Raw genomic sequence first — 12,714 nt, 5'->3', positions numbered from 1 at the left:
CCTTCCTTCCTTCCTTCCTTCCTTCCTTCCTCCCTCCCTCCCTCCCTCCCTCCCTCCCTCCCTCCCTCCCTCCCTCCCTCTTTCTTTCTTTCTTTCTTTCTTTCTTTCTTTCTTTCTTTCTTTCTTTCTTTCTTTCTTTCTTTCTTTCTTTCTCTTTCTTTCGTGAGTCTGCAAGTTCAGCTCCATTCTCAGGGGGAATTTACTTTAGCTAACAAACTGTTTAGGAGGAGCTGACAACAAATTTGCCATAATGCTGTTTTATGGTTTCCAAGACAATCAGACTGTAGGAACAATTGAAAGCTCACTTTAGAAATCTGGAGCAAGGAAGATTAGGCTTAAAATCAATCAAGTGTTTCCCACCCAGATAGGGAGCACTGGACTTTTTCTTTTTTAGCGCCTCAGTGCAGTGGTAGAGGAAGGGGGTGCGGGGTGCGGTTTGCCCCGGTTGCCATCACTGAGGGTGTGTGTGTGACAAAATGAGTTTTTTTAAAAAATTGGGCACACAAATCTTTTTAGGAGTGACGTGGTGGCTTAGGTGCCTGCAGGTTCCGCACTGCCTGAATCAACAGCGTGGGATTTGCATCCGCCTACTGCCTCTCCCTCAGGCACCCTACAGCTGAGGGGGAGGCGGTGGAGAGGCTCCAAGCATCGGAGAGGCTCGCCCCGCCCCCATGGCCGGATTGCCCCGCCCCCTGGGCAGCTTGCCCCGCCCCCGACTGCAGGACACCCCACCCCACCCCACACCAGGCACCCGAGCAACTAGCTATGCCGCTGCCTCAGTGACATGGAATTTCAAGAGATGCCAGCCAACCATTATAAGTTTTGGTAAGATTCCAGCTTCATTACATACAGGGCCTTCCCTTAATCACCGTTCAAAAACTTCAACATGTGAAGGCTGCTGAGTCCCGTTCCCATTGAATATGAGGGATGTCCCTTGATGTCTGTTCAAAAGCTTCAGCTGATGGAGAATGTTATGAGTTGCCAACTGAAGGAAGCATGTCAACGAGAAACCCTGTTTCGCTGTTGCCTTTTCCCAGGTAAGGTGAGTCCTAGATAGCCTGAGTGACATGGTCCACCATTCCCATGTCCCATGATGACCTCTAATATCAACAGAGTTCTCCTTAAGTTTGGAATCAACCCAAAGAGGTGTCCAAGAGGTGGCTTTTGAAAAGGATAAGACAAATTCATAGATATAAGAATCAATGGCAAACTTCATATTCAGAGGCATTTCACCTTTGCTTCCCAGATGCTGGGGTTAAACAACAAGGGAACCTAACCTATCCTCATTTTGCTCTGCCAGTGAGGTTCTTCCCACCACTTCGTTGACCACTTTGGGAGACGAGGGAAGCAGCTGGGGTTTGGAAGTGGGGAATTAATAATATGAACACTCTTGGTTTGGAATTTCCAGGCGAATTACCACATTCCTCTGATGTTTTGGCTCAGGTTGCAATTAACCTGACCACAATCCCAGCATCAACTTTCCCTGCCACTACAACTGTTCCCTTCTATTTCTTCACTGATGCTTACTTGGTAGAAACAATGAGAATGACCTCTGCTGTGGCCTATGGTAGGCCATATAGCCGTGTAGTGGTCATCTGGGCTGAAGTGTAGGTGGGTTCCCATGAACTAAGACTCAGTGATAACAGCAAGAACCTTTATTGAACTAACAGAACTGGACAACAGGAGCAAAGCAACTGCTTATATACATTTCTGAAGGCCTGGGCTGCTCTCACACTCAACGGGATTGGCTGTCTAAACTCCCAAACTGCAAATCATAATTCAGAGTTTAAGGGCCAATGACAGTGGCCCAAATCCTGCAGTGTTCTGTGATTGGATATCATGTATTGAATCAGAACACAGGGGCTCAGAATTCTTAGTCCACACTCAAGCTCAGGCAAACACAGACCACTGAAAACATAACAAGGGTATCTAGGAAACACTGTTTCTCGGGGCTTCTGGCTATTCCTACTGTTTCCTAAGGCCTAGTTGAGCCTGCAACAGCTTTTCTTGTTATTTCATCTGCCGCCACGAAGTAAGAAAGGGGAGAAATGGATGGGAGCATTGAATTGGGGAATCTTCTGAGGGGTTGGTGTCGTTGAAGCCTCGAGTCTAGCCTTTGGCAGCCTTCTCTGCCATCCATCACTACAAGCTAAATGGAAAAGGCATCAAAAGGCCTCCAGGGCTTTTGGTCATCGCCAGCCTGCTGAAGTTGTACCCCATGTAGGTCTCTTCTAGTCTTTTTCTTGTGATTTAGCTGCTGGCCAGGAGAAGTTAGCACAGAGGAGCAAAGGGCCAAGCTGAGACTAGGCCCAGAGATGGGTACAATTTCCCTTGTGGTCAATTATCTGACTTTGCATCTCCCACATGAGGTTCTCTTCTTCTCCCTCCCACCAACATCAATGTGGGCTCCCCACCCAGCAGGGAACAAAAGGACCTCTGTGTTGTCTGTCGCAGCCCAGGGAGCTGTCGGTCAAACCCTGGTGTCACAAGACTAGGTAAAAGTCTGGAAGGACATTGCCATGTCAGCTGCTTTAGCAAGGACACAGCTCTTCCGACTACAATGAATCAATTACTCTGTGGCAAATCAAGTGTGTCTTTTCAATGGCTTCCACCATAGCTTTTTTTTTTTTTTAAACTATATAGAGCTCTTCTTGAAGAAGTTTCATCCATATTGGGTTGGCGGGAAGTCAAGGGCCTTCCATCTCTTGAGATCTGACAGTCCTTTTCTATCTGAGGAACCTCACTTCTGTTGTCTGAAGAGTGTCCTCCATACATCCTATTTATGATGCATGGATATTGGGGTGGTTTACACTTGCAAAAGTTTCAAGGTGCTCATACTGCTTGGTTTCCAGTTGGTGCATGTCCTGTAACTTCTTGCTGACTTTTCATACCACATATATTCTGAATTTTTTTTGTGTCCCGCTTTTGTTGTGCTATAGCACAGGTGTCACCTTCCACACAGCTGTACTGTAATAGCATTGAGGATGCATTGCAGAGAGCAACTAGCAAAGCAGAATGATGTATGGACAGCCCAATATAAATCCAGCACTAAACACTATTAATCCGTCAATTATGTGAGAGAAAACCCATCAGTGTGAGAACTCCCATGATGGGTGACATTGGAGTCCCTCTAGTATTCTGTTTCTAATAGTGGACAGCTGGATGCCAGAACCATGGTGGTTTGGGGGGCAGGGGAGGGGCAGGGAACCTGGACTACAACTCTCATCATCCTTGACCATCCATGATCACACTAGTTGTTGACTGATAAGAGTTGAAGTCCAACAACATCCAGAGGAGACAACAATGACTTCCTTTTGGTTAGAGTGTGAGACTAGAACCTGGAAGATATTTTCAGGAGATGGAGTCGGGTGAAGGTCAGCAATTAAAAACCCCCACTGGTTTCAGTGAAGTTAACTTTTTATTCCAAGAAACCAAAACAGCACAGGCCTAAAGATCATACCTGCCAAGTCTCCAGCAGAAAAATACGGGATCAGCAGCAGCAGCGGCACCGGAAGTTGTCCGGTGGCCATCTTGGGGGTGGCCATGCGGCCACCTCCAAGATGGCCACCGCCATGTGGCCACCCCTAAGATGGCCGCCGGGCATGCGTAGAAGTTATTTAGAAGGAGAAGGAGATTTATGTAGAAGGAGATTTACAGGAGAGGAGCTCAAACGGGAGACCGCCGGGAAATGGTAAGGAAAAACGGGGGTTTCCCGGGGAATACAGGGTACTTGGCAGCTATGCTAAAGATCCCAGCAACTCTTCCCATTAGATCTTACCCCAATGTGGGAGTTGTGAAGACTGAAGCTGCCTAAGTCCCCTCCTCTCCAGATCCCCACCCCAAGCAGCTGTAGACTGCATCTGTGCACAGCCAATCTCTTCATTTCTCGATGTGTTCTAGGAGACCAGGGGAGGGGAGCCGGTTACAGCAGGAGACCACCTGGCTTCTTCAGCAGCCTGCCTCATCTTTGCCTCTTGCCCCCATCCTCTCCAGCCTCTGCTTCTGCCTCTGATTCTGAACTGCTCTCTGCCACAACCTCTTTCTGCTCACTAAACCCTGTTGCCCCTTCAGCTTCTGACTCCTCCTCCTCCCAGTCGGCTCCCTCTCAGCATCATCTGACCACTCAGCATCATCCCACCACCAATCCCTGGGCTCTGAGCCTTCTTCCCTTGGGGGTTCCCTCCCACCACTCCTCTGCATCCAGCCAGTCCCTGACAGATACAAGTTCAAATCCCCACTCAGATGTGAAGTTCATTGAATGACCTTAGGCCAGTCACGGCCTAACCTGCCTCACAGGATTGTTGTGAAGATAAAATGGACATTCCTTTCTGTTAATCTCCTTCGCTTCAGTGGGTGACCCTGAGTTCTAAGAAGCTGGAGAAAATAATGCCTTCCTCTCCAGTCTGTTTGTAAATGTTATAAATTTCTGCAATGCTCCCTCTTCACTTAGACCTTGAAACTAAAACACATGAAATTGACGCAGGTCCTAAGACATTTCAAACGGGCATTCTGTGTTTGTAAAAATCAGAGGCACTTGGTTTTGAACAAATGCCTGATTTAAAAAGGGCTCGCTCTCTGCTTTTTAGAAAGCAATGTGTGAGAGACCAAAAAAAAGTAAAAAAAAGTGGGGTGGCCTTTTAAAATAAAACTGCACGAGGCAACTGGATTTTCTGATCACCAGACGCCTCTTAGAAGGATGGAAGGAAGCTCTCTTCCTGGGGATTTGCCTTCCTAATTGCAAGAGAGGAAAAGACCTGCTAAACTGGCTCCAGGTGGGTGGTGGGTTGTACCCAAGTGGAATGCGTCTCCTTTGTGATTCAGATCAAAGGGAGTTGGATTTTGAAACCTTTGCACAGCATGGAATTCCCTTGGAGAAGGAAGAAGAGCTGTGGAGGCTGCAGTTTTAATGGGAGGCTTTATAAAAGAAACAGTGCAATACATTAAGTAAAATCAATTTCATTTCTATCGATTATTGTATGTAAGCGATATTATAGGGTTGCTAATTTCCCTACTATATTCTGTATAAACTCATTGCAGATATCAGTATCTCCTGTCTCCAGATTACGATGATGAACAGGCTGTGATCCCTCCCCCCCCTTTTTTTGCTCGGCAACAGGAAAGATGGTCTCATCAGCTGATGGCTGGGACGGAGGGAAGATGGTTTTTTAAATAGCCATTTAGCCTAAACAAATTGCTCACCACTTTTACTTAGTCATTTCTGAAATAGCTGAGGGCCACATTTAACATTCCACTGTGGTAATTTTTCCTGTCTGAGCTGCAGGCTTACAAAACTGATGAGAGACATCACAGGTGCCCTTAGGATTTATGGGCCCAAGGGCTCAATGGAGGCAGGTGGGGGAGTGGGTAGAGCAGGGGGAGGTAATGTGCTTAGCTGCCAAGTATCCCGTTTTTCGCAGGAAACCCCTGGATTTTAATCCGTTTCCCGCTGTTCTCCCGAATGGAGAAAAATCCCGGAAATCCCCCGGATTTCTTACCTGCCAGGGAGCCTCCATTTTGGGTGCTGCTCTGCCTATGTGTGGGCACCGGAAATAGGGCAGAGTGGCACCGGAAGTTGCTTCTACGCATGAACGGTGGCCATCTTGGTGGTAGCCGCATGGCGTCAGCCGTTTCAGGCAGGAGTCCCTCCCAGGAGTCCCCTTACCTAGAGATACTGGCTGGGATTGAACCTAGGACCTTCTGCATGCAAAACAGTTCTGCATGCAAATAACAGTTTCCATAGAAAATGTCCTTGCATAAACAAAACAATCTCAGCCTTCTGCTTCTTCTTAAAACTTCTTCTCTTGTTCTTCTGTGTTTCTGGAACAAATGATCCTCTCACACACAGAGAGACTATCCAACACTACCACTGAGCTACGACCCCTCAAGAAAATATCTAAATCATGTAGGCTGCCTTCAGCTTGTTGGATAAAGTTTCTTGGGTTAAGCACATCCATATCTAAAGGCAGTGTGGCTCTGAATGTATTTGGCGCACAATTTTATATCTCTTATAAAACCATTGGTTCTTCTGGCATGGAGAAAGTAAACGGAGAATTCTCTCTCTCCTTCTCTCATAACACTAGAACTCGTGGACGTCCAATGACGCTGAATGTTGGAAGATTCCAGACAGATAAAAAAGGGACTTCTTTGCACAGTGCCTAGTTAAACTATGGAATTCACTCCCATATGAAACAAGGATGGTCACCAATGTGAGTGGTTTTAAAAGAGGGTTAGACAAATTCACAAAGGAGGTGGTTATCACTGGCTCCCAACCACAATGGCTGTGCTCTGCCCAATCGCCTTCTAAATTCGGCCCATGGATGGTCGGGGAATCAGAGTGTTTCTACATGAGTAGAATGTATCTTTTTATTTAAAATGCATCTCTCGGTTATTTGTGGGGCCTGTCTGGTGTTTTTACATGAGTAGAATGTGTGCCTTAAAAAAATGCATCTCTGGGTTATTTGTGGGGCATAGGAATTCATTCATCCCCCCCCCCAATATAAATATAGTCCGGCCCCCCACAAGGTCTGAGAGACAGTGGACCGGCCCCCTGCTGAAAAAGTTTGCTGACCCCTGGACGGTCAGAGGCAGCATTGCTTTTGAATGCCGGATGCCTATGTAAGAAAGGGCACATACCTGTTGTGTTCTCCTCATGCGCCCATGCAGCATCACGAAGTGGCGTGGAGCTAGCAGGACAGTGTGAGTATGGACTTCAGGTTCATGTCTGTTGCCCCCCCCCGAACATGGGGGGGACAGGGACGCAGCTGCACAGAGCTGGCAGGGCATTGAGGAGCAAAATGCATTCCCTCAAAATATGCCCAGGGCCACTGCCTCTCAGTGCCTAGAGGCCGCTGACTAGATGGACCATTGTCTTGATCCAGCAGATTCTTATGTACACTTTTGTGCACCAGCTGCTGCAGAACTGGTGTGTGTGTGTGTGTGTGTGTGTGTGTGTTGGTGTGTGTGTGTGTGGAGGTTGCCATTCACTCTGCAGGTGAATTCCTCTGTGCCCTCATCAGCTGCAGTGGGAAGAGGGGCCCTATTCAGCTGTCCCTCAAGCTGCCATCGAGAACCATGCTTCATTTGATTATTTCCTCCTTTGCTACACATTTGCGGTACACCGCTGCTGTCGTTTTGCCCAAATGCTAAATCCGTTTGCCAATGGAAAGGCAGGATGCTAAGTAGAAAATAAAGTACAATTGTTGAAAATAAAATTTTTGAGGGCCTAAGATGGCATGCTGAGCTAGGAGATTGGAGGGCTACACCTGCTTGAGATGGCACAGACCAGTTTCCAAATTCTCTCTCCCCTGGTTTGCATCGCAAGAGTGTGAGAGGGCACTGCTGTGACAAATCTGTTTCTGGGTGGGTGTTTCATGGGCCAGGTGTGATCTGGGGAAAGAGTGAAACTGTTTTCCCATGAGGAAGATTGAGGATGTTTTGAGCAAGAAGGGCTGGCAGTTGAGCAAGCCAAGCTCATGGATGGAAATGGGAGAAGCTGTGTGGGTAGAGATCAGCAAGTGACTTCGTTCAGCCTCAGGACAAAGAAAACGTTTCACGATGAAGTGCATCATGAAACTGTGGAACTCACTGCTGCAGGAGGCAATGATGGCTACTAACTTGGATGGCTTCAAAAGAGGATTGGACAAATCCATCGAGAAGGCTTAATAGCCACGTTGGCTGTGCTCAATGCCTCTAAATACCAGTTGCTGGAAATCACAGCAGAGGAGAGTGTTCATGTGCCCAAATTCTACTGATGGGTTTCTCACAGGCAGCAGGATGCTGAAGTAGATGGGCCATTTCCCTGATTAGCAGGCTCCTCTTATGCCCTTGTGTTATGGCTCCTTATTAATCATAACAGTATGTGTGTGTGTTTGTGGGAGAGAGGGAGAGAGAGAAGGCAGGACGTTTTGTTCCATCAAGGGAGGTTTCATCTCACCATCTTATTTTGTTGTGGGGTGGGGGTGGTTGGAGTGGGAAGACTTCAGCAGTACTTAATGAGAGGTTCTTTCACTTGGAAACTGTTCCCTTAATCCTGAATGTGTGAGGTCCTTAAAATGTGTGGCAAAATTTGCATGACGCTTCTCGAGATGAAGAAACAGGTTTTCATCTATATTTGAATAAAATTGGACGCCATTTTGAATCAAGTTGGCCAGCTGAATTTTTCAGAACCACACTGATTTTAACCACTGTTTTCAAAATTGTACTGATTTTTTTTATGTGGTTCCTTAGAATTCCGCTTTCCACTAGTGCTCAGTAAATAGTGTAGTGGAGCCGTCAGGATGATCGAAGTTGGAACCCATAACCTCTCAAGAGCACCTGGTTGAGTAACCCTGAGCTAAGATGAGGGAAGCTCCACAGCAGCTGACTAACTTCTGAGCGTGCTGCTGAAGACGCCTGGTAGGAATGCAAGATAAGGAAAACAGCACCTCCTCTGTGCATCCCAGCCTTTGGGAATTTCCCCTGTTGTTTACCTGCCTAGTAACATCACCTTTTAATGAGAACCTTTTAATGAGGGTGAAAGAGGAGAGCGCAAAATACAGTCTGAAGCGCAACATCAAAAAAACTAAGATCATGGCCACTAGTCCCATCACCTCCTGGCAAATAGAAGGGGAAGAAATCAAGGGCGTACCCACCATGCGGCAAGTTAGGGCAGCTGCCCTACTCTAGAAGCAGGGCTGGTGGGCAGAGGCGGAGCACAGCCCGGCGGAGCGCGAGTTCGCCATTCCCGCCGCACCGCGCCGCACCCTCCCTCCAGCTCCCCGGCGCGCCCTCAGGCAAGGCCAAGCGCGGCGGGGAACCAGGGAGCGCGGCGCGGTGGGCGGGAACGCCGAACTCGCGCTCCGCTGGGCTGGGCTCCGCCTCCGCCCACCAGCCCTGCTGCTAGGGAGGGGCACAGCCCGGCGGAGCGCGAGTTCTCTGTTCCCGCCCACTTTGTGGCCCCTCCCCTTCCGTGCCTTGGCCCCTCCCCTTGCCCCCCCCCTAGTTTTGATCCTGGGTACGCCCATGGAAGAAATATGAGGGGGTGAGAGATTTTACTTTCTTGGGCTCCTTGATCACTGCAGATGGTGACAGCAGTCACGAAATTAAAGACGCCTGCTTCTTGGGAGAAAAGCCATGACAAACCTAGACAGCATCTTAAAAAGCAGAGACATCACCTTGCCGACAAAGGTCCGTATAGTTAAAGCTATGGTTTTCCCAGTAGTGATGTATGGAAGTGAGAGCTGGACCATAAAGAAGGCTGATTGCCAAAGAATTGATGCTTTTGAATTATGGTGCTGGAGGAGACTCTTGAGAGTCCCATGGACTGCAAGAAGATCAAACCTATCCATTCTGAAGGAAATCAGCCCTGAGTGCTCACTGGAAGGACAGATCCTGAAGCTGAGGCTCCAATACTTTGGCCACCTCATGAGAAGAGAAGACTCCCTGGAAAAGACCCTGCTGTTGGGAAAGATTGAGGGCACAAGGTGAAGGGGACAACAGAGGATGAGATGGTTGGACAGTGTTCTCGAAGCCACCAACATGAGCTTGACCAAACTGCAGGAGGCAGTGCAAGACAGGAGTGCCTGGCGTGCTATGGTCCATGGGGTCACGAAGAGTCGGACATGACTAAACGACCAAACAACAACATCACCTGAGAGAGGCAGACCCATGAGAAGTTGCAGTTCTGGATGGCAAATTACTTGGGCTACAATCCTGCGCAGACATAAAACTTGTTGGGTATTTCTAAGTAAGACATGCTTCTTTATCTGCGGCACAATCAAATAGAAATCTATCCTGTTTTGGGGAAGTGACCACAAGGATTTTGTGGAGGAGTCTGCTCCTTCTGGGATTGTTTAACACTCTGTCCCTTGTACCATACAGAGTGACACCACATCCAGGGCTGGCCCTACGGCCAGGCTGGGTGGTGCAGGACCGCCAGGGAGGCGTTGCACTGCGCGCTGTGCCCGCTTGCCAGCCGCGGTGAGAAACAGGGTGGGGGGCGCGCCGGAGGGATCGTTGCACTATGGCGCCAGGGCACCAGATATGCTTAAGACGGCCCTGACCACATCCAGCAAGCCCTCCCTTGCCCAGAGTCCAGTCTGAGGGCCACACTTCCTTCAGGGGTGGGGGGCGCATGCCAGTGTTGGGCGAGGCCAGAGCAAAAGCAGGTGGCTCAGTGAAGTTTACCTTTGTGCAGTAGACTTATTTCTATGCACACCCCTCTTTGTCTTCCACCCCAACAAGCAAGAGGCATTATCAGAGTTCAAATTCATATTCAAGGACTGCTTCTCTCCATATGAACCCACCTGGACCCTGAGATCATCCGCTGAGGCCCTTCTTCATGTGCCTCCTCCACGAGAGGGCCAGAGGGTGGCAGCACAAGAACAGGCCTTTTCTGTGGTGGCTCCCCATTTGTGGAATGCTCTCCCCAGGGAGGTTTGCCTGGCCCCTTCATGATACACCTTTAGGCTCCAGGCAAAAACATTCCTCTTCAACCAGGCCTTTGGCTGATTGATATTGGGGTGTCTTTGTTTTTATTTCTATTATGTATTCTGTGTTTTTTATATTGTCATTTTTTGTTGTGAAAATAAATAATCAGTCATTCAATCAATCAATCAATCAATCAATGAGAGTATGAAACAGGTTCTCTTATTTCAAAAAAGAGGATTAGAGAAATTAATGAAAAGAAGATGTCTGTCAGTCTCTATTAGTAATGATAGACAAGTAAAAAGGTAAGCTAAAGGGCTCCCTGACCATCAGGTCCAGTCGTGTCTGGGGTTGCGGCGCTCATCTCGCTCTATAGGCCGAGGGAGCCGGCGTTTGTCCGCAGACAGCTTCCGGGTCATGTGGCCAGCATGACAAAGTTGCTTCTGGTGAACCAGAGCAGCGCACAGAAACACCGTTTACCTTCCCGCCGGAGCGGTCCCTATTTATCTACTTGCACTTTGATGTGCTTTCGAACTGCTAGGTGGGCAGGAGCTGGGACCGAGCAACGGGAGCTCACCCCATTGCAGGGATTCGAACCGCCGACCATCTGATCAGCAAGCTCTAGACTCTGTGGTTTAACCCACAGTGCCACCTGGGTCCCAAACAGAGGCTCCCAATTCAGGAGCAGTTGCCAGGAGAGGGCTCTTGCCTTTGTGACCTGCTTGTAGGCTTCCAGAAGGCATCCTCCATCCATGTGGAACTTGGGAGGGGGGGGGCTGGATGAGCATTGTCCAGGCTAGGAGATGGGAGCAGGCAAGACTCCCATCCCAGAGTAATAGCTTGTCAATTGAAGGATTACCACTTTTCACATTTCCAGAGCGTTTCCCCACTTCCAATCAATCTAACCTAATGCAACTTTTGTCATGCTGGACTACAATTTCCATCAGCCCCAGCCAGTGCATGCTGCGAGGGTGGCGGTGCAGTCCAAAAATATCTGGAGGGCGCTGTTATAAGATTTCTAAGGTCTCAAATATACAATAAATATTCATAAATGCACACATATCTCAATATATGAACCATGTGTCTGAGCAGGAGAGCAATCCTGAAGCCATTTCGACTCTTCCAATGACCTCAAATACTCCTCTGCAGTAAGGGAGGCAATGGGGAAAGCCTTCCCATTGTCTTTTTGTTTACAAAGGGCATATTTGTGTATGAATAGTGCGAGTCTGTGACCTGGATTCAGGAACCAAAGTATTAACCACCACAAAAGAATGGCCAGGCTGCCCAGGTAATGCAACCAGTGATCATTATCGGGTATCCTGGCAGGCAGGATTTCTGCTGTAGACTGCCTGCTATGATGTATGTATGATGATTTTGGGGTAGTCTTTGGCGAAGGTGGTTGGGCAATGTCAAAAGTCTTCAAAGGTTCCTGCTCAGGGTCTCTCCCTCCTTGGAAGGAGAGAACTCTGTTGCAACAGAAAAATACGGTAAATAATCTGCCTTGCTTTCCACTGGATCCTGCCTCCATCCATTATTCTCTGACCGATCTTGGACTTAGGGGACTCAGAGTCCCATGGGGAGTTGGGCAGCAAAAACTAAATCCCAATTTTTACCTCAGTGCCAGGTTGGCAAAGGACTCCACAATCAATCCTAAGTGTGCTTGCTTGAAAATTAAGCCCATCAAAACAAATGGAATAAATCCCAAAAAGTGTGTCTGGGAGCGTTAAAATATAACATGATTTTCCTTTCAGAAATCTAACATGTGGGACCATTCCCACCCCACCAAGAGGCCCTTGGCGCCATCTTTGCTGCTGCCCTCCCCTGTACCACAGAATTATTACTTTTTTTCTGGTGAATTATACAGAGTTTTGACCAGTTGGATCCTCTTGATGTTTCTAAAGTACACAGGGTAACAACAACAACAACTGTTTGCCAATGTGCCGCTGAATGAAAAAGGTATAATTGTGTTAACTTCTTTTAGCACCCCAAGTGATCTGCAATATCCTACTCCTCATTAAAATGGATCAGGCATCTCGTGACACCAATAAATCCCGTTGTTATTCTGCAGCCTCAAACGAATGTCAACATAAAGCAGGGGAAGGGAGGGCGGTTTTCCTGGCTGAAACTGGCTTCGGAAGGTAGTTATAGCAAGAAAGGCAGCATTTGCCTGGGGGGCAGGAAAAAAAAAACCCATTCCGAAAAGTCATGGCTGTGACTTTTAACGCTGGCATAAGTAAAAAGGGAGGATTTAACCTTGTTCTTTCTGAGACTTTTGCTCACGACCTTGAGAAGTATATAAACCAGTTGAAA

This window comes from Zootoca vivipara, chromosome 14 (genome assembly GCF_965207765.1).
Source record: "Zootoca vivipara chromosome 14, rZooViv2.hap1.1, whole genome shotgun sequence".
NCBI lineage: Eukaryota > Metazoa > Chordata > Lepidosauria > Squamata > Lacertidae > Zootoca > Zootoca vivipara.
Note: the sequence above shows the minus strand (reverse complement) of the source record.